Raw genomic sequence first — 27,560 nt, forward strand, 5'->3', positions numbered from 1 at the left:
CACAGAAATATCTGATTTCAAAGAGATGCTCGCATTCTATACTGATCCCATCTGGGAGTATAAATGCCCAATGTCACGCTGCCGAGTGGAGAAAGGTAAGAAAAATCGTTACTGGTCTTTGTATTCCTCTAATCTTTTAAAATCCTTTGAAGAAACAGAAATGTTTTATTTTTCAACCACTGTCTTACTTTTTTTGTTCCATCTGTGCAAATTAAAATGCAATAAAATTTTTGAATGATAGAACTGGTGTGTGTACTGAAAATGTGACACCAATAAGATTGCAAGGAATCCTGAAGGAAGTCTTCAATAAGCCTGAAAATGACTCTGACTCCAACAGCATTGGTATGAATATAAATCTTGCAGAAATAAATGAACTACTAAGAAAAAAATGCTATCCTGCTAGATTGATATGTCAGTATAGCAAAGCAAAGACAAATAGATTCATTTAAATTAGGCTAGAGGTTTGATTATTTTTTTTCACAAGTATCAGAAAACATGTATTAAGTTCCTACTCTCAAATAATTTCATGGTATGATTGTTTTTCACATTTTGCAAATAAGGAGTCAACATTTAAGATAAGAAAAAAATTCAAAGAAAATTTGAATTGGCTAAAGCAGAATTTCGTTACTCTGGTAGTAATTTTTTTTTTAACTAAAAGTGAGTGTAATCAGACAATCTAATTTTCCAACTAGTGTAGATTATGGTTCTGTATTAAATATATGCATTTTGAGATTGCTTGATTGTTTACTGCTTGGGATTGATATAAAACTGGTATACTAAAATATGCCATGTATGTGGTTAACCCAGTAGCAAATCATTAAACCATCATTTAGTAATTAGCAGTGTTCTTATAAAAAGAATGAGATACATGCATCATTTATTTTCAATACAGCTTTGCATAATTAGAGTAATATGCAATTTGATCTATTAAACTACTAATTAAATAGAAAATATTTAATATGTACCAGAGAGTTGTGCTCTGAAATTGCACAATTATCCATTGTGTGGTTGTTTCCTTCCATGACCCTTCCTCCAAAGCATGGGGGAGGAATCCATAAAATACTTTTAGGGGAAAAGGGAGTATTAAGATACAATGAGAACTATAAAGAAGTCCTGAATTGGTCAATCGTGTTACACGTCTCCAGTCAAGTAGAAAAATCTAATTTGTGTTCTACCTCCTTCCCAAGCCCCTTCATTGTGCCTTTGAATATGGTTTAATGAATAAGAAGGTCCCCAACAGTAAGAAAAGGAAAAGGGGAGCAATTGAAGTGTCCAGATTATTGAAAAACTAGGAATTTTTTCCAGTTTTATTGAGAAATAATTGACATATATCACATCACTTGTGAGCTTGAAGCATACAGCATCATGCTTTGATTTACATGTATTATGACATGGTTACCACAATACATTTTCTCATTTCAATACAATAAAAAGAAAAGAACCAAGTAAATAATAAAGGGAAAAAATGATCTCCTGGTGATGAGAACTCTTAGGATCTAAACTCTTAACAACTTTCCTATCATGTAGCAGTGTTAACTATAGTCATCATGTTGAACCTCACATCCATAATACTTTTATATAAGGTATTTCATTTAAAAAAAAGTGTTATTTCAATCTTTAATTAGAGAGTCTATCTTTATGAAGATGCCTATCCCTGGTAAGAAGTCGAAGTCATATATTCTTATTATCCTTTTCTAATTTAGCTTTAATGTGCTATCAGATGAAATCTTATCACTTTATTCAGAATGTATCACTTTATTATACTCAAAAATCTAGCACTGTCTACAGTATCAAATCCAGCCTCATACATTACTCAAATCCTTATTAATGCTCTTACTAATTTTAAATGCTCTTACTAATTTTAAAATAATCATAATGAGGATGAAAACAATAAAAGCTAACATTTTGCTAGATATTCTGCTAAATGAGTTAAATTACCTCATTTAATTGTTTGAAGTAAAGAAAGGGGGGGGGGTTGGAAACAGCAGGGTGCTCTGAGTGGCTCAGTTGGTTAGGCTTCCAACTCTTGATTTCAGCTCATGTCATGGTCTCAGGCTTGTGAGGTGGAGCCCCAAGTTCAAGTGGAGCTCACTTAAGATTCTCTCTCTCCCTTCCCTCTATCCCTCCCCACAGTCACATATGTTTGCCCTCCCTCTCTCTCAAATAAATAAATAAATAAATAAATAAATAAAATCTTTTTTATAGAAAAGGTAAAGAATTTTTTTAAAAATTGTGGAACAGATTGTGAGAGGCAACCTAACTTAGCTTGAGTCTTGCTTTTTCATTGCAAAGCTGAGCCAAATCCAAGGTTATGTGATACACAGTGTTGTTAACCATCTACTGTATGCTACAAACCTCAGAGTATCCCAATACTCCTCAAGCTTCCTCTGAACTTTCTCTAAATGAATCAAACCAAACTCTTCCAGGTACTTAGTACGGACATATTCTTTTCTCAGTGCCTTAGTTCATGTTGTTTCCTCTTTTAAAGTATCACATTGTCACTTAGCTAAATATTCTTCCTCTTTCGAGGCGTTGAGTCACATGCCTTCTCCTCCACAGCTATTCTACCCCAAATGCATACCTCAGATCTAAATCCATTCCTATTCCCATAGTGCCTACTGTAGAGATACAAAGTTGATTATCTCTTAATAAATGTATTTCCTGAAAGCATGAATAGTAAAGACATAAATAATCCGTTATAAAGCAAAGAATGTTGTCATGCACATTTGATTCCTTGTTACAAAAGACAGGTTTGCTGCCAGACATATTTCCTGTGCCAGATTTTCCATCATCAACAAAATTTACAAAAAGATTTTCATTCACTTTCTGACTATCCTTGGCCTGTGTCCAATTTTTTTTTTCCTTAGGAGTTTCCAAATTTAGTTTTAACTTCGAGTAGTGCTGCTGAAAACAGCAGTATAGAGACAGAGCAGGGATTTTCCTTGAAGAGAAATCCATTTTAATTGGGATCCATTTTAATTGGGAGGTAAAAGAGGGAACTGTGTTGAAGTTGCACCTGTTATGTTACCAGAAATGGCAAACTCCATTTCTCTTCTGGCTTTTTCTTCCTAGTAATCCTGTCCCCTTTATCACCAGACTCAGGTGCTTTAACACTTCTGGGGCAAGTCCTGGCATGGCGATGATAATAAAAGAGGGCTCTTCTTGAGAAGATGGTGGATTCACTAAAGCTCTAGTCAAGTTTATTGCATGTTATTCTGACACCTTAAACAAAATCTTACCCTTGTGGTGCCTGAAATCCTTTTTGTCTCTCTGTTTTGTTATTGGCAGGATAAGAATGACTGCCAAATTTTCAGGCTAATGAGGGTGTTGCTTTGGACCTCACGCTGGCATGACTAGGTAGCACGGTTGCTGTTCCTTTATGCTATGCAACATCAGTAATCATTTTAAGGATGTCAATTTAGAGTCATAGCTTAATTGTATTTACAGAAAAGGCAGCATGACTGATTGAATGGACTCTGAAGCCAGGCTACTTAGGGTCAAGTCCCAGCTTTGATACTTACACGCTGTGTAACCTTGGACACTCATTTGACTTCTTAATACTCACTTTTTTCCAATTGTAACAGAGGAATTATGAAAGGTCCTAGCTCATGTTTGTGAGGCTTAAAATGAGTTAATATTTGTTAAGCATGTAAAGCAATGATAACACTCAGGAGTATTAGCTGTTGGGGCACCTGGGTGGCTCAATTGGTTAAGTGTCTGCCTTCCACTTGGGTCATGATCCAAGGGCCCTGGGATTGAGCCCCCATTAGGCTCCTTGCTTAGTGGGTAGGTTGCTTCTCTTACTGTGTGCATTGTTTCATCTTTTGCACTCTATGTCAAATAAATAAATAATTTTTTTTAAAAAAGTACTAATCTATTATAATTTAATCTTTGTTGAGTAAGTGAACAAATAAAAAGTAACAAATTTATTGTGTAATACAATTTTTTCTTTTTTTTTTTTTTTTTTACTTCTTTCCTTCCTTCTCAAGACCTAAACCCTTTGAGAGCAGAGAGTAGGTATTACTCATCTTTGTGGATCTGCAGCACTTGCCAGGAAGATGGCACATTGTATGTGTCAATGACTGTCTGCTGAGTGGATGAGAGCTGTGGTAAATAGAGAGAGGGGTAAAGTGAAGTAGAGTTTCAGGGCATAATAGTCTAAGATGTTTAGGAGTATGGAGACTATTAAATTGGTAGACTTTTCTCCATCAGTGTTGAAGTCACACCCAAAGTGATGGAAGGCATTAAAGTGGAGAGAGGCATTATTGAGACAGGTGTCACAGGTCTCAGAAGAGAAAAAAACTATGAACCAAAAACATAAGAAGGAATTGACATGGAGATGATATTTGACTGTGGGCACAAACCACATATGAAGAATTTTCCATGAAGAGGAAGTTATATTGTGAGGTAGCACTTGGGGAAATAGAAAAGCCAATGCTACTTACAGTACATGATGTATGGAGTAACCATTATGTTGACTGCCTTATCTTTTCCTAAACATCTTAAAGTAATTTTTAAAATGGAGTTCTTGATTTCTTTCATTTCCTCCTACTACATCATACATATTAATAACAACTATGTTAAGGACTGAATTATGTCCCCTAAAAATTTGTATGTTGAAGTCCTAACCCCCAGTACTTCAAAATGTAATTACATTTGGAGATATGGTCTTTAAAGAGATAATTAAAATCATCATTAGGGTGGGTCCTGGTCCCATATGACTGATGTTTTTATAAGAAAAGAAGAAACTTGGTCACAGACACACAGGGAGATGACCATCTATGCGCCAAGGAGAGAAGCCTCAGAATAAACAAACTTTGCTAACACCTTGGTCCCAGACCACCATTCTCCAGAACTGTGAGACATACATTTCTTTTGTTTAAGCCACTCAGTCTGTGATACTTTGTCATGGCAGCCCTAGCAAACAGATACAAACAGCAAAAACAATATATTCCTCCTCTAGTCATTTAGGTAAGTGGTATCATCATCCTTAAAGCTGTTGAAGTCAATAACCAAGGACTAATTTTTTTTTTAATTTTCCTTTTTCTCTTGCTGTCTATACCTACATGTAATCCATCAGTGATTTTTTTTTTACTTCTACTTTAATATATGTCACAATTCAATGAAGTAAACTCTACACCCTCTTATAAGCCACCTTTACCTCTCTTTGTCTACCTGTTCAACCAATTTCATATCATCCTACTTTGAAACTTTGCTACATTCACACTGATTTATTATTTTGCTTCTTCACATATTCTAGGTTCATTCTCAATCTTGGAAGTTTTGCTTTCTCACCGATTATTTCTTCTGCTTATAATTATATGTGCCTTCCTCCCCCCAGATCACTATAACATTGACCCCTCTGGTCATTGAGGTCTCAGTTAAATGTCTTCCTAATGAAAGCTTTTATAACCTCTCAGGCTAAATGCCCTGACATATAACCTTATTTTATTTTCATATATGTATTATTATCTGGTATTTGCCTGTTTACTACTGGGTTGATAAAGAATGTTGATTGGCATTTATTGCCATGCTAGAGTTGGCAACTTGTTTGCAGTTGAGAATAGGAGATATCAAATATTCCTGTGTATTTTTTCCTTGGTAAAGGACTATAACTATAAAGAAATCAACAACTAGAGGCAGCAAATTCTCTTCAAGGTTTATTCAGAGGAAACAAAACTGGCTCTATCCTCAGTACCATAACACAGATTCATCCCATAAAGAACTTATACAGATGATTGGGGAACAGAGAAAGAGGGTGCTCATATTGATCCCTCCCCCAAACTCAAGTACGATAAAGAGTTGAAATGAGGGGTGTCTGCAAGAAAGAAGCATCAATATTCCATTCCCCATTGTATATCTACTCAGGCTGTTATGTCAGTGGGCCTACCTAAGGATGACAAAGACTTCACAAGAGGGAAAAAGAGACAGCGTTGGGCCCATCTGCAATCCTACTGATAGTTGAGGCAGGTATGTGGATGTTTCCCATGAGTGGGTACCCCATAAGTTCGGTGGACTTTTGCTGTGTTTCAAGACAGCAGCCAGGAGAGGCCATGAGGTGCACCACTGGCACTGTGAGCTGAGGCAACAAAAGAAGTAGCATTAGAATTATCTCCCACATTACGGGGTACGATGGTCAAAGACCTCAGAAGATTGTGTAAAAGTCTCATACCAGGGCCTTATATGAGAGGCAGAATTTGGATGGTTGCCATATAGAAGGTACCAGCCACAACATAGCATTTGCAAAGAAAGTGACAATAAACAAACACAAGTTGCAAAAAGAGACAGTTGTCTCTTTACCTTTTACTCCTTGATGCTCCTAACAATTGCCTACAGATAGAAGATTTGAGATTCCTTAATACAGTAACTACATCTTGTTCCTATGATAGGTATGCTCCATGTACTCTTGTGTTACCTCTATAACCACAACACCTAAAAGAGTGTCTGCACATGATAGAGTGTATACAGATGGCTAGCTGAGTTTGCATTTGGTTGGCAGTTGAGTAAAAATAAAACAGAAAGAATGGGGAAAGGTGGTTTTGATGTTCTAGGCATAATCAATTTGAAACCCAAACATTTAGGTGATAATATGATTCATCTATGCCATGATCAGCACATCATTGAAAAGTCCTAAAAGATGTTTGCTGAAAATTCTTTTGGGAGCCTCAAGAGTTCTAAACATAAATACTTAGACAATTGACTGCCACCAAGGATGCTTCCCTGTGATGGAATCCACAGTAGCCTCTGCTGATTTGGAGGCCGTAGGCTTCAATGCTGACACTAGGTTGTGGTGGGGCCCAAATAAGTCTGGAAGACAGCTCTGCTCAGGTGTTTAGAGGCAGAGTTTTTTCATACCAAGTATCTCCCTCCATAGAATGGTTGGCAGTGGAATATTTTGAGGAACAACCAATAAAGGTGCTGTATAAAACATAAATCTCAAAAGACACGCAGGGTATTAATATGTGTATGTTGTAATTTTGCTTCCTCCTTTACCTTCCCGACTGCCCTTGAGCTTCCAGTTGAACTGATTTCTCCTGGGTGGAAATGTGAAGGAAAAGGAGATAAAGGCAGGTGGATGAGAGAGTGAGAGACACTGGTGGTCACCTCAGGGGAGTGTGGCATCAGAAGAACCCTCATGTGCCCTAATAAGAGCCAGTTCAGCTGCTGTGTAGAACTACCCCATGGCAAGTTGCTAGTTATCAGTAGGAAGACCAACAACTAACAGAGGACTGTACCAAAGACCAGTTAAGCAAAGAGGAGCTGCCTCTCCCTTCCCCTTTCCCAATACCAATTTTTCTCAAAACTTACTTGTGTATATAAAGGTTTCTAACTCATAAAGACAAAAAGGAAAAAATGATAGAGGATGCACCTGTGAACACAGTTGATATTTTTACTGTTTTTTTTTTTTTATCCAAAGCCTTTCAAATTTAAAAAAAAAAAACAAAAAACTTTTTTTAAAGTGTTAACGTTTTTTTAAATATTCAAAGACTAACTTACCAACTTTGATTTAACAAGTTGAAATTTAGGGTATAACTTTTTTCATTATTTTTAATGGTTTTCAGAGGTTTCATTTTTTTCCAGCAATCCCTTTTATGTGTTACAAAGAAGAAAAATACAGACAGATAAATGAAAGCCATTTTTTCCCCCAGAGAAACAACATGAATCCTCTAATATGAAGGGAATGGCAAGGTATGTACTGATTGGCAAACTTAAAATGTATGCTAAAATTCGGCTTTCATTTGATACTTAGTGGGTAGAATCATGGAAGAAAATCCACTCATCTGTGGTATCAGGAGATTTCCAATCTAGTACTGGCTGAGCTGATATTTTTTACACATATTTTGGCATGCATTATGTCTTCCCTGGGCTGCAGATTTATATAAAAAGGAGATTGGTCAGGTTCCTGGGTCGCTCCGTAGGTTAAGCCTCTGCCTTCAGCTCAGGTCATGATCTCAGGGTCCTGGGATCGAGCCCCGCATCTGGGTCTCTGCTCAGCAGGGAGCCTGCTTCCCCCCTCTCTCTCTACCTGCTGCTCTGCCTACTTGTGATCTCTCCCTCTGTGTCAAATAAATAAATAAAATCTTAAAAAAAAAAAAAAAGAGGAGATTGGTCTAGAAAACATCTAGCATCCCTTCCAAGTATGAGCATCTATGACAGTTTGGGGCTGGGAATCAGTCCAGACTATTATTAACCAAAGAAAAGAGCCCATTGACCATTTGGCAGTTCTTTAGTCCTCTGTGATATTTCTCTAAAGGCCATTGCATTTCAGACTGAAATGTAAAAGTGTTACAAGATAAAGCAAGACATAAAACTAAAAGGAGTATTTAAATGTTTCTCCCATATAGGACAATACATTAAAGAAAAAGTTATAACTAAAGCAAAATTCCATGAGGTCAAGGACTGAATCTGTCTTACTTGTTGTTCTATTGTCAGTGCCTGACACAATGATCGAATAACTGTTGATTGAATGAATGAATGAATGAATGAAAATAATTTGTGACAATGGAAAAAATCTTAAAAAAAAAAAAAAAAAAAAGCAAAACCACTACTAGCTCTCTTTGATCCCATGTCTTCTCCACCTGCAAAGGCACAGGGCAACGTAGACATGAGGTAGGACAAATGAACCAAGGCAATCCCTGCCCCAGAATCTAGGCTGGTTCTGCGCCCCATAAGCGATTGCTGCATTACTACATTGAATTTCTGGTCATAGAGTATAGATGTTTATCCCGGTGCTGACTACTAGGTTTCTACATGAGCAAAAGCTTATCCGCCTTTGCTGACTATAGCCTTAATGCCTTATTTCATAGCCCGAGTCTTCTCTCTCCCCACTCTTAGGAGTGTCACTCAGATTTAGGTTTCCAACTTGGTCACTGTTTTACATTTTGATTTTTGTAAGTTGCCAGCTTCTACCATGTTCTAGTTGTAGTTGAGAATCCAAATAGCTTTTTAAGATCCCTGTAACATCTAGAAGCCCTTCACTGAAATCCCAATTTAAGCAAAACCCTGTTATCCATAGTCATCATTCTCCTCCATCTAATATTTATCTTACTTCACTACAATTCTGAATATTGTACCCCTGGCTCTTCCATCCATGGCTCTTTTTGGAACTTCTTCCTATACAGCCTTTAACTGCTTTGCTCCTTAAATGGAATCTCCACTTATGGAGTGGCCTGATGTGAAAGCCAGCCTGAAACTTCCTTAGCCTGATATAAATAAATCATCACAATTGCCAAGTTGCCAAGATGTCTTGAGGTATAACAATAAGCACTGGTTTTAGCTATGAAAGCAATTAGCAATGCTTCCTATTTTAGGATCAATGAGAATATGACCTGACAAGTATAATAATTATTTAAACCCTAAATTTTGAAATTATCAACCAGTGAGAAAAATGTTGTTAGAACTTCCAATTTTATCACAAAGAAGTTTTGCATCATACTATTCTTGAAGTCTATGTGGAAAGGAAAGTAAAATTTACCCATGATCATGTTTTTTTAAAATGATGAAAAAAAGAACTAAAAGTCTTTCCTTTCACTTTTTCCAATCTATTGCCTGGAGAGAATAATTATTATTCATTGAACACCTACCATGTGCCAGGAACTGTTGTAGACACCCAGAATCCATAAGAGAAAAGCAACAAATCTATCTTCTTTCATGAAGCTTACATTTTGACTGGAAAGCATACATAAAAAATTAAGTGGAAAAAGATACAATGACACATGGTAAGGAGAAAATGGACAGTAGGGTGGGGTTAGGAAGTGTTGGAGGAGTCCCTACAGAAATTTTTAGTTGGATGGCTGCAAAATCTTTACAGAGGAATTGGTAAGTCAAACCATGCAGACCTCTGGAAAAGAACCTTCCAGGCAGAAGGAATAAGAGCAAAGGCTCTGAATTGAGAGTATGCCTAGAAGGTTTGAAGACAGAAGATTCCTGTGAATGAAATAGAAAGAAAGATAAAAAGAAAATGATGTTATTACCAGGTGGTATGGGCCAGGATGTATGTCTTAGTAAGTACTTTGATTTTTGCTCTGAGGCAGATGAAAAAAACATTGGAGGTTTTTTGTTGTTGTTGTTGTTTTGTAAAGACTGAAACAATCTCCGTCTGGCTTTAAAGGGTCATGCTGGTTGTGTTGAAAACAGACTGAAGGGGTAAAGCAGGACTCAGGAAGACTTGCCATAATTCAGAAATAGGTTTGTGCTAGTGTAGTCCTAGAAATCCTAAGACAGTAGTCCCCTCCCCCTGTATCTATGGAGGGATGTGTTCCAAGACCCTCAAGGATGCCTGAAACCCCAGACAGTACTGAATCCTATATATAACAGCTATGATGAAGTTTAATCTCTAAATTGGGCACAGTAGAAGATGAACAACAATAACTGATAATGAAATAAGATAATTAACAATAATATAGTATAATAAAAATTTTATGAATGTGGTCTTTCTCTCTCTCTCTCTCTCTCTGAGAATCTTATTGCACTGTACTCAGCCTTCTTGGGATGATGTAAGATGATAAAATGCCTCCATGATGAGATGAACTGGGGTAAATGATGCAGGCACTGTGACATAGCTTTAGGCCACTCTTGACCTTCTGATGATTCATCAGGAGGACCATCTGCTTCCAAACTATGACTGACTGCTGGTCAGGGAAACTGTGGAAGAGGGAAATTACAGAAAATGCAAGGGACTACTGTGATTGGATTTTCAGTATGATTTGAAGGTAAGGTCAGCAGGATTTGACGATGGGTTAGATGTGGGGTATGGAACAAAGACTAGATTCAAAAATGCCTCCGAATTGTTAACCTTAAGGAAGAGGAAAGACAAAGTTGTCATAAAGTGAGATGGGGGATTGTAGGAACAAGTTTGGGATGATGTAAGAACAAGAAGTCCAATTTTAGACATGTCAACTTAAAGGTGATTATATATCATTTAAGTGGAGATGTAGGTAAGCAGTTGGATATGAATTTGGAGTCAGGAAAGAGATCCAGAATACAGATACAAGTCTAAGGGTCATCAGCTTATAGGTATATTTAAGGACAAAGAATGGATGAAATCACCAAGGAAGTGATCTTAGATTAAATGAGTATAAATTTAAGAATGAATCTTTGACTGAACTTGAAGATTAGAGGACTGGAAGGAGTAGAGAAAGAAGCAAACAAAAACAAAAATGAGGAACCAGGTAAGAGGAAAACTAGGTGAATATGTTGGCTTTTAAGATAAGGGTAAAAAGTGATTCATGGAATTTTTCCTGTGTTATATAGATCATAAATGCATAATTAAATGTCTTTGTATACAAATGAATGCATATGCTTGCTTGTTTATGTGGGGAGCAGTTTTTATTTTATAAAATGGGATCATACTATACCATCTAAAATGAATTTTTTACAGATTTTTTAAAATTAATTTTTAAAAATTAATTCATCATGAAAGAAATTTTTGTATCATCTTCACTCTTAAGAGAAAAGATGTTGTATTTTCAAGTGTTTGGTTGTCCAGGATTATTAAAGCAAAGTATTATTATAAGCTTAAAAAAACACAATACAATGAAAATATTGGCTATAATTATTAAACACTTGTTCTTTTCTATTTACTTAGCAAAAATCCTCTTTGTAAATAGAAAAAAAAGAAAAAGAAAAGCAAACTAAGGAATAAGAGAATAGAAACAAACAAAAATATCAATTTTACTATTGCTTTTAATACATTTCAATGCATGTTGATTTTCTTTTATTAGAATGAGCAAGTATAGAGCAGAAATTTTTATGAAAAAAATCATGAAACAAAGGACAATTTCTTCTCATTCTTACCAGAGATAAACTGCTTTTTTTTTTTTTTTCTCTCTAAGATTCTAATATCTATTGTTTTCACAGAGACAAACTGTATGGCAAATCACCTATGTGAGAACTCCATGATTTTCATTAGGTGAAAGAGATGAAAAAAATAAATTAGCAGTAATTACAATATGTTACTATTCCCACATTTAAGACAGAAAATATATGGTCCATTTTATCACTGAATCTGGAAAACTGTGAATGAGTTGAAGGCATCCTTTTAGGTTATAGAGAGAGCTCTCTTAAAGGTTCTTCTTAGTTTCCCTTAGGTTTCCCCCAAAAGATGCCAGGTTTTTTTTTTAAGATTTTATTTATTTATTTGACAGAGATCATAAATAGGCAGAGAGGCAGGCAGAGAGAGAGAGAGGGAGAAGCAGGCTCCCTGCCGAGCAGAGAGCCCGATGTGGAGCTCGATGTGGGGCTTGATCCCAGGACCTTGGGATCATGACCTGAGCTGAAGGCAGAGGCTTTAACCCACTGAGCCACCCAGGCACCCCAAGATGTCACTTTTTAAATGGTGACTTGGGTATGTCACAAGACATTTCATCTAAATAAAATAAAATAAAAATGAAAATCAAATACATGATTATTAAACATTAACTACACACAAGAAACCATGGTAGGCCATTTGTAGTTTTTATTATATTTCAGATCATTCACTGGTGTCATAATAGAGTGTATGGAAATATATCTTTAGAAGTAATTCTTTCAAATTGGATGACAGAAATCATGGTGCATATATTAAGGACTTTATTAATCAGAAGTAAGTACACTGCCAAGCACACTTTTTCAACCAATAGTTCTTATGATCCAAGGGCTAAAACAAATTAGACATAACATTTGAAATTTTCTGAGTATGACAACAACGTCGGAGCTGCCTGAATGGGAAACTGTCAGTGAATAAAAAAATAACAGAGGTGGGCAGAGTTAAGTCTTTTTTTTCTTCCTCCACTGCCTATTAAATGCTACTCTCCTTCTTCTTCATTTATACTTTTTAGCTTTCAAAAAGTCAGCCAAATTGAAATAGATTCCATGTGCAAAAGATCTTGCTGAACAGGCTTGTAGTAAACAAGTAAGAAAGGATTGCATGTTTGGAAAGATTGCTAAACCGGTATTCTAAACCGAGCACGTCATCTCAGCTCTGCGGCTGTTTAATCTTGTCTTTTATGTCTTTTTGCCCTCTGTTCTCACTGTTGAGTGACCAACCTTCAGCCTTGTCTCTGCTGTTGTTCATGTTTCCTTTCTATAGATGCCAATCTTTTCCATATCTTGCCAAGAACATGCACCTGATGTTCTAAACCGATATTTTGAATGTCCTATTTCTTTCAGAAAATAATTTTCAAACTTCAGTTCTTACTCTCATTTGTCATGATAGTTCTTGCCTTTTCCAAGACCTCATTTCATTTCACTTGTTTACTTTGTCTGTTGACAATTCAGCTACCCTTGAATGAAGGGTGATGAATCTGAGCCTAGAATTCGGTGGAATGGAGATTTTCTTTTCTCCCTTCCTCCCTTCTTCTTCTTCTTAAAAAGCAATATTGAAATACAGTTAGTATACATTGTCTTATTTAGTTTCAGGTATGCAACATATTGACTGGACAATTCTATTCAGTAGTCACCACAATACATAGAGTTGCCATCTATCACCATACAACATTATTACAATATTATACACTATATGCCCTGTGCTACACTTCTCATCTACATGACTTACTTATTATGTAACTAGAAGTTTGTCTATTTCACCCACCTTCCCACCTGCCTCCCCTCTGGCAACCACCAGTTTGTTCTTCATATTTAAGAGTCTGTTTTTGTTTTTTCCTTTTTTTTTTTCTTCAGTTTCCACATATAAATGAAATCATACGGTATTTTTCTTTCTCTCCCTGATACCCTCTAGGCCTATCCATGTTGTCACAAATAAGATCTTATTCTTTTTATGGATGAATAATATTCCATTATGCATATTATAATATGCATATCTTCTTTATCCATCCATCTATCAATCTCCAGTTGTTTCCATTTCTTGGCTATTATAAATAAGGCTTCAATAAACGTAGAGATGCATCTATCTTTTTGGATTTGTGTTTTCATTTTCAATACCCAGTAGTAGAAATTACTGGATCGTATGGTATTTCTATTTTTAGTTTTTTGAGAAAACTTGATCGATCTGAGACTCACATCCCCTTCACTGTGTATTTGTTTTGCTCTAGGTTATTATACATGTCCCTACTCAGATCTAGACCAAGAAGCCAGGTTGATGCACAAGAATCCTAATTCATTTTGTTGTATCCAATAGTGGTTTATTGAAGTGGGGCTGCTGAATGGAGGTTCAGTATCATGCAGGTTCTCTGACCTGGGAAACTCTGTGACCTTTACAATAGAATTGTTTTGTGATAGTCCCAGCCTCTCAATAACCAGTTTTGTGGCTGGACTGGCTTTTGTGTTTCTTATGATGGTTGCAAGATGCCCTTAACAGTTACTGCCAGAAACTTTAAAAGAGACATGGTTTATTACTTACAAGTCCTGGAGATTACACAACACACCTGGGGCCACATACTGAGGTCTCAAATAGAGACCAGTGCATAAGACTGTGGTTTTGCTTTTATTGGTGTCAAGGGTGAGGGCCTAGGGTTTTGCAGGATCAATCTTTATTTTTAAACATAAGAGAGGGAATTTAAAACACAGAAGAGGAAGGAAAAAAAAAAAAAAAGGAAAGGAAAGGCCAAATGGTCAGTTATCAAAATCAACCAAGATCTCTAAAACAAAGGGGCCTGGGAGGCAAGTGCTGGTGGTCCTTTTTCGATGTAGTTGTATGACTGGCAATGCCAGTGATGCCTCAGCAATAAAGATTAAGTCAGACACTTAGATTACAAAAAAGAAAAACCAACTTACACAAGGCTTACACTACAAGAATAAAGATAGGAAACACTCTACCCCAAAGCACAGCTCCTCCTTCTTTCTTTTTTTTTTTTTTTCTTTAATTTAATTTTATTTCTTCAGTGTTCCAAGATTCATTGTTTAGGCACCACACCCAGTGCTCCATGCAATATGTTCTCTCCTTAATACCCACCACTCGGCTCACCCAACCCTCACCCACCTCCCCTCCAAAACCCTCAGTTTGTTTCTCAGGGTCCAGTCTCCTACGTTTCATCTCCCCTCCGATTTCCCTCAGTTCACTTTTTCTTTCTTTCTCCTAATGTCCTCCATGTTATTCCTTATGCTCCACAAGTAAGTGAAACCATATGATATTTGACTCTCTCTGCTTGACTTATTTCACTTGGCATAATCTCCTCCAGTCCCATCCATGTTGATGCAAAAGTTGGGTATTCATCCTTTCTAACGGAGGCATAATATTCCATTGTATATATGGACCACATCTTCTTTATCCATCCATCTATTGAAGGGCATCTTGGAAAGCACATAGCACTTCTGGTGCTCTGCCTATCTTTCCTAACAATAAAGTTTTTTTTTTTTTCTTTAGCAATTTAGCATCACACATTACAATGTGTTTCTACATATCATATCCTACTTCCTGCCACGTCACCTACTGGGTGTCGTATCATTGAATGAAAGGAGGCAGAAAAAAGCTAATGGGAGTGGAGAAGAAGGACAAAGCCTGTCTCCAAAAATAATCCCTGAGCATTTAGGAATATGAGTGACAATTTTGTATGTCGTGGAGTTAGAGAGGAGGGCAACAAGATAGTGCTGAAGTTAGGATGCTTTCCATTTTCTTTCCATCTTTCTTTCTTTCCTTCTTTCTTTCTTTCTTTCTTTTTTTCTTTCTTTCTTTCTTGGGCGGTAAGGAGAAAGATGGTTCCCTGCACTGTTCTAATTCAGAGGATGGAAGCATGGTGAGTATTCTGAGGTTGAGTATTTCAACACTTGACCATGGACAATGCATTAAGTAGGAATGTACCTCTCAACTTTACCAAATAGTTTTTGCTTACATTCAGCTTACTCTGTTATTTTCTGGTTTTGGCATTTTAGTCTTTTTGCATGTGTTCATAGATACTGACTGTGAAGTTGAGAGAAGTCCCATCATGCACTACAGAATATCTACATGTGAACTAAAGGGTTTTGAAGCTCATCTGAAATCAAAGCAGCTATTCCAGATTGCTGGTTATATATACCCATATTTCCTCTAAGACTTCTGTGACAGTTATTAGATTGGGCTATAAAATTTTGTGATTATATTGAAAAACACATAAAGAAGCACTTTCATGTAGAAATGCAAGGTCATAGCAATAAAGAATTCAGGGTCCCAACTTTTATATTAGTCTATCTACTTCTGAGTTCTTAAACAAAAATATACCATTCCAGGTCTGTAAAATTTAAGGGGCAATGAGAATCAGAGAAAATCTTTATTTAAATTTGCAAGGAATGATTTCCAAATTTGCACATACATATTCACATTATTTTCTGAACCCAATTATAAATAAAGGCCTATATTTGTTATGTTTACTATAAATAAATCCATAAATACACTAGACAAATGAATAACTTTGGGCTTGAAATCAAAGATTTTCCAGCTCCATTACCAACTGCAGTGTGATATTGATTATTAATCACAAAATGACAGAACTTTAAAATCCTCTTAAAAATCAATTAGAATGATGTTTCAATGTACTATTAAAAGCCACATTTTCTTTTTGATACATTTACAAATGTGATGTCCCCTTAAAGAATTTGATAATTTTTCCATGGTATATTTGTGGCTTTTTATTGCTGATCACAATGCAACTAAGTATGTTTTCCTATTCAAACTAGTATGGAGGCTGTCAGGCTTTAGTGTACATAATTGAACTTTGCAGCTATAAAAACATAGTAATACATATGCAATATAAAAGTACAACCTTGAAATTTTGACCTTCCATCTCCTCAGTTGAAAACAAATCATCGAGGTTACTTTGTTGATTTTAGACATAGTAAAAGTCCTGGAGAAGTTCAGTATCTTGTCAAGTGTTGTACTACTTGTATCTGGAAGAACTGAAGACGCTGAATCAGCATTTCCACAGTATCACACAGTCCAGCAAAGACAGAATCCACTGATACCACGCCCCAGGTTGATATAATGTGCTCAGGTCTCTACTGTTTTCTGATTTTCCTCTGGGTACTATGTCAGTTAGGACTGTTTTGAGCATCTCTGCTTCCTGTATCTTCTAACTGTCATCCTTTGGAGCACAAAACAGTTTTCCAACTTTAACCATGCCACTTAACCATAGGCATACAGGAGGCAGGAAGAAGGGGTGCTTTCTTCGAATAAATCACCTCATGCCTGGGTGCCTGGGTGGCTCAGTGGGTTAAGCCTCTGCCTTCGACTCAGGTCATGATCCAGAATCCTGGGATCCAGCTCCACCTCCTGCTCTCTGCTCAGCAGGGAACCTGCTTCCTCCTCTCTCTGCCTGCTTCCCTGCCTACGTGTGATCTCTGCCTGTCAAATAAATAAATAAAATCTTTAAAATTTTTTTAAAAAGAAGTCACCTTATGCCTTATTAATCCAGAAATATAACATATGACCACCCTTATTTCAAAGGGGTCAGGAAATATTTTATTTTTTAAGCAAGACATTGACATATCAAGCAATATTCAATCCATTACTGAATATCCAGTATCCAGTAAATACTGAGCAATTGGAAGTATCTGTCTCATATACACTTGTGTTGCTGTTGATATGAATGGATATTTGTAGTGACTGTCAAGAGTAGCTAAATTAATGAGCTACATTATTTATGTCAGCTTCAAGTAATAAAATGGCTTTCCTAAATTTTTATTTGGCCTCTTTATAGGTCTTCTAATATTAATGATCTTTTCTTTTTAAATTCAAGTCTCTATCAATAACTAATATTGTTCTCTTTTCAAATTTCACTGGTGGATAAATTATACTGTAAAATGACGGGGATTTTTTCAGTCTTATAAATAAGTCATGTTCTTCTAGGTCAACTGAGTGGCACATCTGAATCAACCAACTCATGCTAATGTTTATTCATTAAAATCTTATGAACATCAGAGTGAACTTTAATGATATTGTAAGCTACTAATGTATTTTTCAAATGAGGTTCTTTCCAACAAGAATATTACAACAACATTATGATGTTTCACAGCTTTTGAAAAGAACTTGTCTTTAAGTTATCCTCCTATAATTTTTTTTTTTCCTCCAGTGATTGATGGAAGTTGAGTTTAAACAAAATAGTGACATGTTTTCTGGAAAGTATGTAGATCTTAACAATTCTTTGTTTTTCAAGTAAGTGTATATTTATGTCTTAATGAAAGATTTTATTGTGGAATTTGAAGTGTCTAGTGAGAATTTATGGAAAAGTGAGGTGGAATTATCCCCTAGTCAATGGTCTCTCTCTCAAAAAAAATTTTTTTAAATACATTAACAAGCACAGAAAAAAAAAATGGTTAACAGAGGTATCCAAGAACAGATTTAGATTTCTAGAACACTATTTAGAACCTTTTTTCATTAAGAGTTCTGTTCATTTTGTCCTTATGACATCATCTAGCATATCAACTCCCAAAAACTTAGCAGGTAGAGTTACTTAAGAAGGCCTAAGTAAAAATAATTACACTTAAGTTTCTTTTACATAAGAAACAGATTTTTTTTTAAAGATTTATTTGAGAGAGAGAGTGTGCATGTATGAGGAGTGGGGTGGGGTTAGGTGCTGAAGGGGCAAACGGGAATGAGGGGTAAAGAGAAATGAGCCCAAAGCAGGGCTCAGTCTTACGATGCTGAGATCATGAACTGAGCAGAAATCAAGAGTTGGACACATAACCAACTGAGCCACCTAGGTACCTCAAGAAATAGTATTTTTAAAAGATATCACTGTTCCTGGTCAGGGTCTGCTGCACAAATTATAAGACTGGTTATGAGAATCACATACATTGAGCTATAAATTATGGATCTCTACAGTGTTTTATAAGAAACTTTCTAAAATCTGGGAAACATAATCAGTATTTTTGCAATATTTAATTTTTTTCATGAAATCAATGCCCAAAATAGTATGGAAGAAGAGCTATAATTTACCAGAATAAATCGAGTGGCCTAGTGCTCAAAGGGACAGACCCTGAGATCCTTTAGCAATATCGCAGTGGTTGTACTAGGAAAGAAACAACTGTAGTAATTTTTACTAACACTGGCAAATTTATACTGACATTGATGGGTTGCATATGATCAATAAATTTTTTTTTAGATTTTTTTTTTGAGGCTTCCAAAATTCATTGTTTATACACCACACCCAGTGTTCCATGCAATATGTGCCCTCCTTAATACCCACCACCAGGCAAAAACAATTAAGTGAAACAAATAAGATATTCCATGTTAATAAAAAAGAAAAAAGTAAAAAAAGTAAAATTGTGTTCCTAGAATAGCACTCTTTCCTAGGATGGGTGGGTGAAATATTTAGGAACACAGGCTCAACCTGTCATTTACACAGATTCAGCTCCATTTCCTTTATTTTACCATCTGTCACCTTGGTAGAGTGCACTTTGTGAAATACCAACAGGTAAAATTCACAGTCTATGGAATATTTATTCTTAAGAATGCAAATGGCACTTCCAGGCATTATAAATGGCTGGTACTTACCTGCTCTGTCTCAATATTCTCAATAAAATGGGTATAATCATAAAAATTACCTTGTGAGTTTGCCTTAAGGATTAAAAGAGGTAATGCATGTGAGGAGTTGATTCAAGTGCCTGGAATACGGTACGTGTTTACATAAGAAATGCCATTAGGACTTGCTGACTCCATTAGTAAAATAAACATAGATCATCAGGTTCAATACACCTCAATTTAGGTCTGTACCATCTCCAACCTTTTCTTCTTTATTTATTCCAAGGTTTCCCAAGAAAGACTTCTCTCTGAATTTCCCGTTGAAACTGGGCACAAACTGAGATTCAGATATCCATTAAATGTCATTTATGTGTTATTACAAACTACCCTCTATTTTATTATGCAACTTCTGTGTTAACTATACAGCAGCAAAAGTCCAGGTTATAGCAACATTCTTTGGTATATATGAAATACTTGGGAATAGTTAATCCCTAATCTAAATCCTTGACATGTGCAGGTGACACATACACTCACAAGCATGTGCTTGGAAGCACTTTTAGCAAAACACAAATTAAATTGACAGAAAATGATAGTAGAGGCTTCATATGCAGTGAAAAGGGACTATGCTAGCAATACTATAATTGCACTCCACCTAAATTACATTCATTAAAGAGATAAAGAGTTTGCCAGATAAAATTTCAATCTATTGCTAAGATTTTGGGTAGCTAATCCTGCCCAAAGTAATTCAATCTCTACTTCACAGCTATGCAACTAGTCCCTTTAGACTATCCCTGATAGTCTTTAAGTGAAATGTTAACATATCATATGAACAGATTTGGGGAACAACATAGGAAAATCTAAAATGGGCACTTATAGTCATTAAATTTTTTATTAAATTTTGATATTATTATAGTATATATATTATATTTCTAAATAGATCTATTAAATAATTCCAAATCATTAAGAGCCGTGCTTTCTATGTATACATATATGTATATGCCGTGTGTGTATGTGTGTGTAAGTGTGTGTATGTACGTATGTGTATGTGCATATATATATATATATGTATTATGATTGTGGAAAAAAGACTTAGCTGAAAAAGTTTTTTCTTCATGTGCTTTACTGTGCTCAGAAGAATCAGGATTTTGTCTATTGTATTCACACAATTTCAGAAAACAGAGGAATTTAGCCATTGGGATATTTGAGTATCAGTTTTTCATTGCATGCAATAATGAAGTAATACAATAAGGCAATTGTACAATGCCTTAACCCAATATAATTTTTCATTATATTATTGATATCATTTTTCCTATTCACACTCAACTATAAAAAGTTGAATTCCATTGCTCTGACAAAATATTTTCATATATTAAGTTAATTGTAACTAGTATTAATCAAGATCACATAATTTTATGATCATTTTTAATAGTGATTCTTCTATAACTTCCTACAGGAAAAAAGTCAATATTTTCATCTATGTTACAGAGATCCTAGAAATATTACAAATGCATTGATGATATTAAATTCTTAAAATGTTGTTTCAAAGTAACCAAAATCACTTTAGCTATCTTGAAGTTGTGCATCATTACTTAGAATAGAGGGGAAATAAAGAAACTAAATCTTAAATTGGTAGTAAAAAAGTTAATGAACCTCTTTTCCTTTCTAAATTATACTGCCAGCATGAATTAAAACTAGTTTAATAGTCTGCACAGAATATGTAGATACAAAGCCATAAAATCTATTATTGAAAATCCTATAGCTTGCTAAAATTAGTCATTGAATAAGGAAACCAGGGTTTACAAATCTGGGTGTGATCACAACAGTAAAAAAAAAAAAAAAAAAAGCATATAATGCAATTGTTCCTGTGACTCCAAAATATTGAACTATGTTTGGAGGAACATTTATGTATGCTATGTAATCTGACCCACCTAAGAAATCTTACAACAATGGATATAAAAGCATATCATACTTTTCAGAACAGTTGCTGGACTATCAATAATTATTTAAAAAATTATATACTCTATAAAAACGTTATATACTTTCTCAAACATTTTTTTAAATCAAAAACTTTTTCAATAAATCTGAGAATATTGGGCCCAACATTTTTTTAAAGGTTTATCTTAGAGAGTGCGACTGTGTGCATGGGGAGAGAAGCAGGGGAAAAGGGAGAGACAGAGTCACAAGCAGGCTGCTTGTGAGTGCAGAGCCTGGGCTCCATTCCTGTGACCCATGAAATCATGACCTGAGCCAAAACCGAGTGTGTATCAAGCAACAGACTGAGCTACCCAAGTGCTCAAAGATTCCAAAAATATAAACCATAAGTTAAATTTGTTTTTTACATAGTGCTTGCGTCAATATTATAACATATTAAAGTCAACATTGAACAAATAGATTTTTACAATTAATTATTCAGTTTTCAACTAATTATTTCATTTTGAAATGACTTAGTGTTGGAAAAGCAAATAATAAATACCTAATGTAGAAAATCAGAAGGAATATGTTGTACAATAAGTAACTACATATGGAATAAGAGAGATTCATTTTTTTTTAATTTGTATGAAACAGTATTTTTTTAATTTAAGCATAATGAACATACAATTCTTAGTAGTTTCAGGTGAAACTATAACAATTCAAGAATTTTAAACTGTATTTAGTGCTCAACACAAGTGCAGTCACCATCTGTCACCAAAGTTATTAACATGTTATTGACTATATTCCCTATGCTGTACTTTTCATCTCTAAGATTTATTTTGTAACAAAAAATTTTTAACCTCGGGCACCTGGGTGGCTCAGTGGGTTAAGCCGCTGCCTTCAGCTCAGGTCATGATCTCAGGGTCCTGAGATCGAGTCCCGCATCGGGCTCTCTGCTCAGCAGGGAGCCTGCTTCCTCCTCTCTCTCTCTCTGCCTGCCTCTCTGCCTACTTGTGATGTCTGTCAAAAAAAAAAAAAAAAAAAAAAAATTTAACCTCTTAATCCCCTGTATCTATTTCATCCATCCCCCCATTCACCTTCCCTCTGGCAACCACCAGTTTGTCCTCTGTATTTAACAGTCAGCTTTTTCACTTATCTCTCTTTTTCCTTGTGTTGTTCCTTAAATTCCACATGAGCAAAATCATGGGGTATTTGTCTTTCTGACTTATTTCCTTTAGCATAATGCCCTCTAAGTCCATCCATGTTGTCGCAAATGGCAAGATCTCATTCTTTTTTATGGCTGAGTATATCCCATTGTGTATATATACCATATTTTCTTTATCCATTTATTGATGGTCACTTGGGTGGCTTTCATATCTTGACCATTATAAATAATGTTGCAATAAACATAGGGGTGCCTATATCTTTTCAATTTAGCCCTCACATTTTCTTTGGGTAAATAACCAGTAGTAGAATTATTGGGTCATACGGTCATTTTACTTGTAATTTTTTTAGGAATTTCCATATTGTTTTCCACCAATTTTCATGCCCATTAGCAGCGCAAGAAGGTTGCTTTTTCTCCACTACCTCGCTAACACCCATTATTTCTTGTCTTTCTAGTCTAGCCATTCTGACAGGTAGAAGGTGATATCTCCCTGTGGTTTTGATTTGATTGGCACTTCCCCAATGATCAGTTATGTTGAGCATCTTTTCATTTGTTGACCATTTGTATATCATCTCTGGGAAGTCGTCTACTCAGGTCCTCTGCCAATTTTTAAACCAGATTATTTGGGGGTTCTTGGTGTTGAGTTGTGTGAATTATTTATATGTCTTGAAGGTTAACCCCTAATTGGATATATCGTTTGCAAATATCTTCTCCCATTCAATAGGTTGCATTGTCATTTTGCTGATGGTTTCCTTTGCAGTACAAAAAGCTTTTCATTTTGGGGTAGTCCCAGTGGTTTATTTTTTGCTTTTGTTTCCCTTGCCTGAGGAGACATACTTAGAAAATGTTTCTATGGCTGATATAAAAGAAATCACTGCCTATGTTTCCTTCTAGGAGAATGTATTTCCTCTAAATACAATTTGGTACTATCAATATTGGGAGTTTGGTCCTGGGGTTAAATTAATTACTTACGTGTTATGACTCTAAGACTAGTATTTTCATCTAAAAATTATATGATTTAAAGGAAAACTGATTTAAATGAATATATATTCCTAAATAGTGTTCTAAATTATTGTTTTTATTTTTTTCTACTATGTAATTCAATATGTTACTGAAAACAAAGTATGAGCTACAACTGATCAAAAAGTTAATCTTTTAGGGTCGGAAATAAGACTTGATTCTTGAATGCTGAGGGATAAGGAAAGAAGGAAATAAGACATTTAGTGATTGGATATGCCTGGTTCTTTCTCAGATACTACAAAGCCCCTTTAGACTAACTGGGCACCTAAACCTAATAATATCACCACTAATATCTTTATTAAAACTGAACGGCATTCTCTTCTTCTGAAAAATGGAATACTACCAAAGTTCAATTCTATCTGCTGTACTGAACAGAGAAACCATTTACAAGATATAATGAAGCCAGAATCTCTTTAAAAATACATGAAGGGCAAATGTGTTTTCTTTATGAGCTTCACAAATTTGATGCACGTTCTAATTTCTTTCTGTTGTAGCTTCTAGGGTTCCATTGATCTTGTGGCGTGGGAGGACTGTTACAGTATGAATCTGTTACCAAAAGCTATATGACAGCATTAATTAAGTTGTGCTTTGGGAAAATGAAAGCAAGCAAAATGCATATTTGCTTTTCTGCCAATAAATGCTTAAGTACAGCAATGTGCAGGAATTCCTAGTACATTCATCAATTTGATTTTTTTTTCTTCTTTTGTTGTATCTTTTGTTGTTTATTTCTTCCCTTTCTTTCTTCCTTCTTTCATTTGCTTTAGTGATAGCTTCTAGGTTTGTAATACAAAGCCAGCTAACAGGCATGGATGCACTACAACCTCTTATTTATAGAGAAATTTAAGAAAAACACATGAAATAAAATTGAGTTTCAAGAACCACTGGAGGCCATAAACAACCTTCTTAAATAATTTGTATTTTTCATACATATGTGGGTGTTTAGTTTGTGTTTTGCTAAAAGGAGAAAAGCTGCTCTTTATAGTAAAACTCCAACTCTATGAGAAATCATCTAGAGTCACCATTTTGAAGAAGATGATGCCTCTTTTATGATCCTCTGTCTAAATAGCTTTCTTACATTCTTACTCTTATTCCAAATAAGCTTTCACTTCATTTGCCAAGTTGCCTTTCTTCCAAGAGAACATTTTTTTAAATGATGAAGTTCACAGGTTCTGTTTTGTTATGTCTTAACTATATCTGTGTAAAGGGACAAAGCATAGATTTAAACTCCTTCTTGTTGCTTACGTAGTCTTCATTTACCTCTCCTGTCTTGTGTCCAGCCCTCCTTTACACCGAGACCTCTGTTTTCCTCCTGACATGCTGTTTGCATTGCCACTTTCCATCCCCTGCCCCCTTGAGAATTCTTACTCATTGTTAAAGTTTAGCACACGGGTCTTCCTTTCTCAGACCCCTCAGCCTCTCTCAAGTAAACTAACTTTTTTTTTTTTTTTTTGCTATTATATTTTGTTAATGACATTGTAGTGACTGCCATATTTTATTTTTCAAATATTTATATTTAATTGGGCTTTGAAGTCCACGAGGACAGGGAATGTGTCCTGTTCCTTCATTTTCTTTAAGATATAATTGTTATGGTTGCTATTATTTTATTAAGGAATACCTGCAACAGATTATTTCTTCACATTTCCCTTCACCCCTTGCCTTGAACTTCTATCAAAGTGAATGACCGAGGTGCCTGTGTGGCTCAGTGGGTTAAAGCCTCTGCCTTCAGCTCAGGTCATGATCCCAGGGTCCCCGGATCGAGCCCTGCATCGGGCTCTCTGCTCAGTGGGGAGCCTGCTTCCTCCCCTCTCTCTCTGCCTGCCTCTGCCTACTTGTGATCTTTGTCAAATAAATAAATAAAGTCTAAAAAAAAAAGTGAATGACAGATATGTTCTGTCCCATGATTATTACAAGATATATTTATTGACTGCTACTGGGTATGAGAGCAGGCATTGTTCTTGGTGATATTCATACAGAAGTAAGTAAGACAGAACCTCCAGTTTAGGGGGATGAGTCTTTTATGCTTAAGGATAAGTTGATTATTTAATACTAAAATAAATGGATTTTTCAATATCAAGTATATAAAATATTGAAATCCTGCATAACTGCCTAACTAGTGGGAATGGATTTGAAGAGGAAAAGAAATCTACATTAGTACATTTGTATCACTTAAAAGGAAAACTTTATCAAACCAAATGCATTATATTTTCCTTATTTAATTAATTTGCTCAAAGTAATGTCACATTTTGTTTACTTCTTATTTGGATTATTATCTTTCTAGCACCACTATCTCTTTTTACTGGTATTTCTAATTTCCTTTGCTTTTCTTCTGTTTCTCAATTGTGTATAGAGTAAGAAATAATTATCTTCAACAAATCATTAAGTTGACCCATGGTTTAATAATATATTTGTTAAAAGGACAATATTGGGCAGATTTCTTAGACTTCAGTAATTCTATAATCCAGAGACTTTCTTTAAGTGCACTCAAGGACTTTTCAATAATTAATTGATTACTTGAATTATATTTGGCTTTGCTAAAGTATACCTTCAAATGATACCTTTTAGAAAGTGGAGACTTACTTCGTCTTTGAATTCTAAAACTGTTGTTATTTTGTTCACACTTGCTTGATAGTTTAGCTGGGAATGGGATTCATATTTCAAAGCAGTTTTTAGTGGAGACATTAAGAAGCATTTCTGCATTTTCTTTAAATGTTTGGGTTGTTCTGGGGAGAAATCTGTTGCCCTTTTCTACCATACCTATCTAAATTTCAACTAAATCCCCCACACACTCTTACCCCTAGTAAAGAAGGGATTATGTATCTCATATATTTTTTTCTTATTGTGCCTCTAGTGGTATTTCTACTAGAACAGGTACTCAGAAAGACTGTTATTGATAAGATGATGATGATAACATGAATGATTTTATATTCACATTTAAGAAATAAGCACAAACCTTTCTCTCACCCGCTCTTCCTTAGTTTAACATTTCATCTACTCCATGCAAAGGAAAAAACCCAAGTCCTCTGAGCTTCCTTTTCAGTGTCCTAGCAATGATAGCTATTATATATATAATATATAATATATATAATATTATATATATTATATGACAGAATTATATACTGTTTTTTGCATCTCCACAGTTGCCACCTCCTCCCCATTCATATGTTGTAGCCCTAATCCCCAGTTTGAGGGTATTTAGAGGTGAGGACCTTTGCAATATAATTAGGTAATGAAGGTGGGGAGATCACAAATGGGATTAGTACCTTTAGAAGAAGAAACATGCATGATGTCTTTCATTGTTATGTGAAGGTAAAGCAAGAAGACATCCATCTACAATCCAGGAAGAGGACTATCACCAGAACACCATGCTGCTGGCACTCTGATCTTGGACCTCCAGCCTCCAGAATTTTCAGAAATAAATTTCTATTGTTTAAGTCACCCAGTTTATGTTATTTGTTATAGTTGTGCAAACTGATTGAGACAACAGTGATTGTCATCTCTTACTAAAGTAGACTTCTTACTTGTTCCTTCTAATATCCAACTCCAATAATCCTCAGACATCACTAGAACCTATACTTAGTCCTACTATCCTCATTCTCACTACCCTCGTCCATCTCCCTACCTCTATACGTGTTCATAGGTCTTATTTTGCTTATTTTCCCGAGTGACCATTGTTACCAACACCTAGCGTATATCCTCACCACTCCTCATGCATCAAATTCTTGATTAAATCACAACCCTGGTTCGAATTCATCACCCACCAATTTTGCTCATGCTCCCATGCAGCTGAGCATGGCTAGAGAAAACACACAACTCTAGATTTCACCACCCTCATTGTCCTTTCCTACCTTTCATAGCATTCACCAAGTTCTTTCCTGTTGGACACTTTTGTTTGTGCTGTTCCTTTGTCCTGGAGTCGCCTCCTTTCCTTTTCATATGAGTCACCGCTCCTCATTCTGTAGCTCTCAGTTCAAGTATCACTTCCTACAAAGTCCCTTCCTGGGTTGTATTTTAAAGTAAAATTTATAGATGCATTTATGCTCTCTTTTATATTGATATATTTTCATTTCATTAAATCACCTAATAACATCCTCTTCT

The 27,560-nt window shown here is 35.5% G+C and overlaps 1 long non-coding RNA gene across 1 annotated transcript; it reads left to right on the forward strand.

Moving 5' to 3' along the window:
- LOC131837996 (uncharacterized) lies at positions 1 to 27,452 on the forward strand. Its single transcript, XR_009356402.1, has 3 exons — positions 1 to 95; positions 15,624 to 15,671; positions 26,772 to 27,452. It is a non-coding gene; the product is annotated as an uncharacterized LOC131837996 (long non-coding RNA).
- The last annotated feature ends 108 nt before the right edge of the window (positions 27,453 to 27,560 follow it).

The sequence above is a fragment of the Mustela lutreola genome, chromosome 8 (genome assembly GCF_030435805.1).
Source record: "Mustela lutreola isolate mMusLut2 chromosome 8, mMusLut2.pri, whole genome shotgun sequence".
NCBI classification, from domain to species: domain Eukaryota; kingdom Metazoa; phylum Chordata; class Mammalia; order Carnivora; family Mustelidae; genus Mustela; species Mustela lutreola.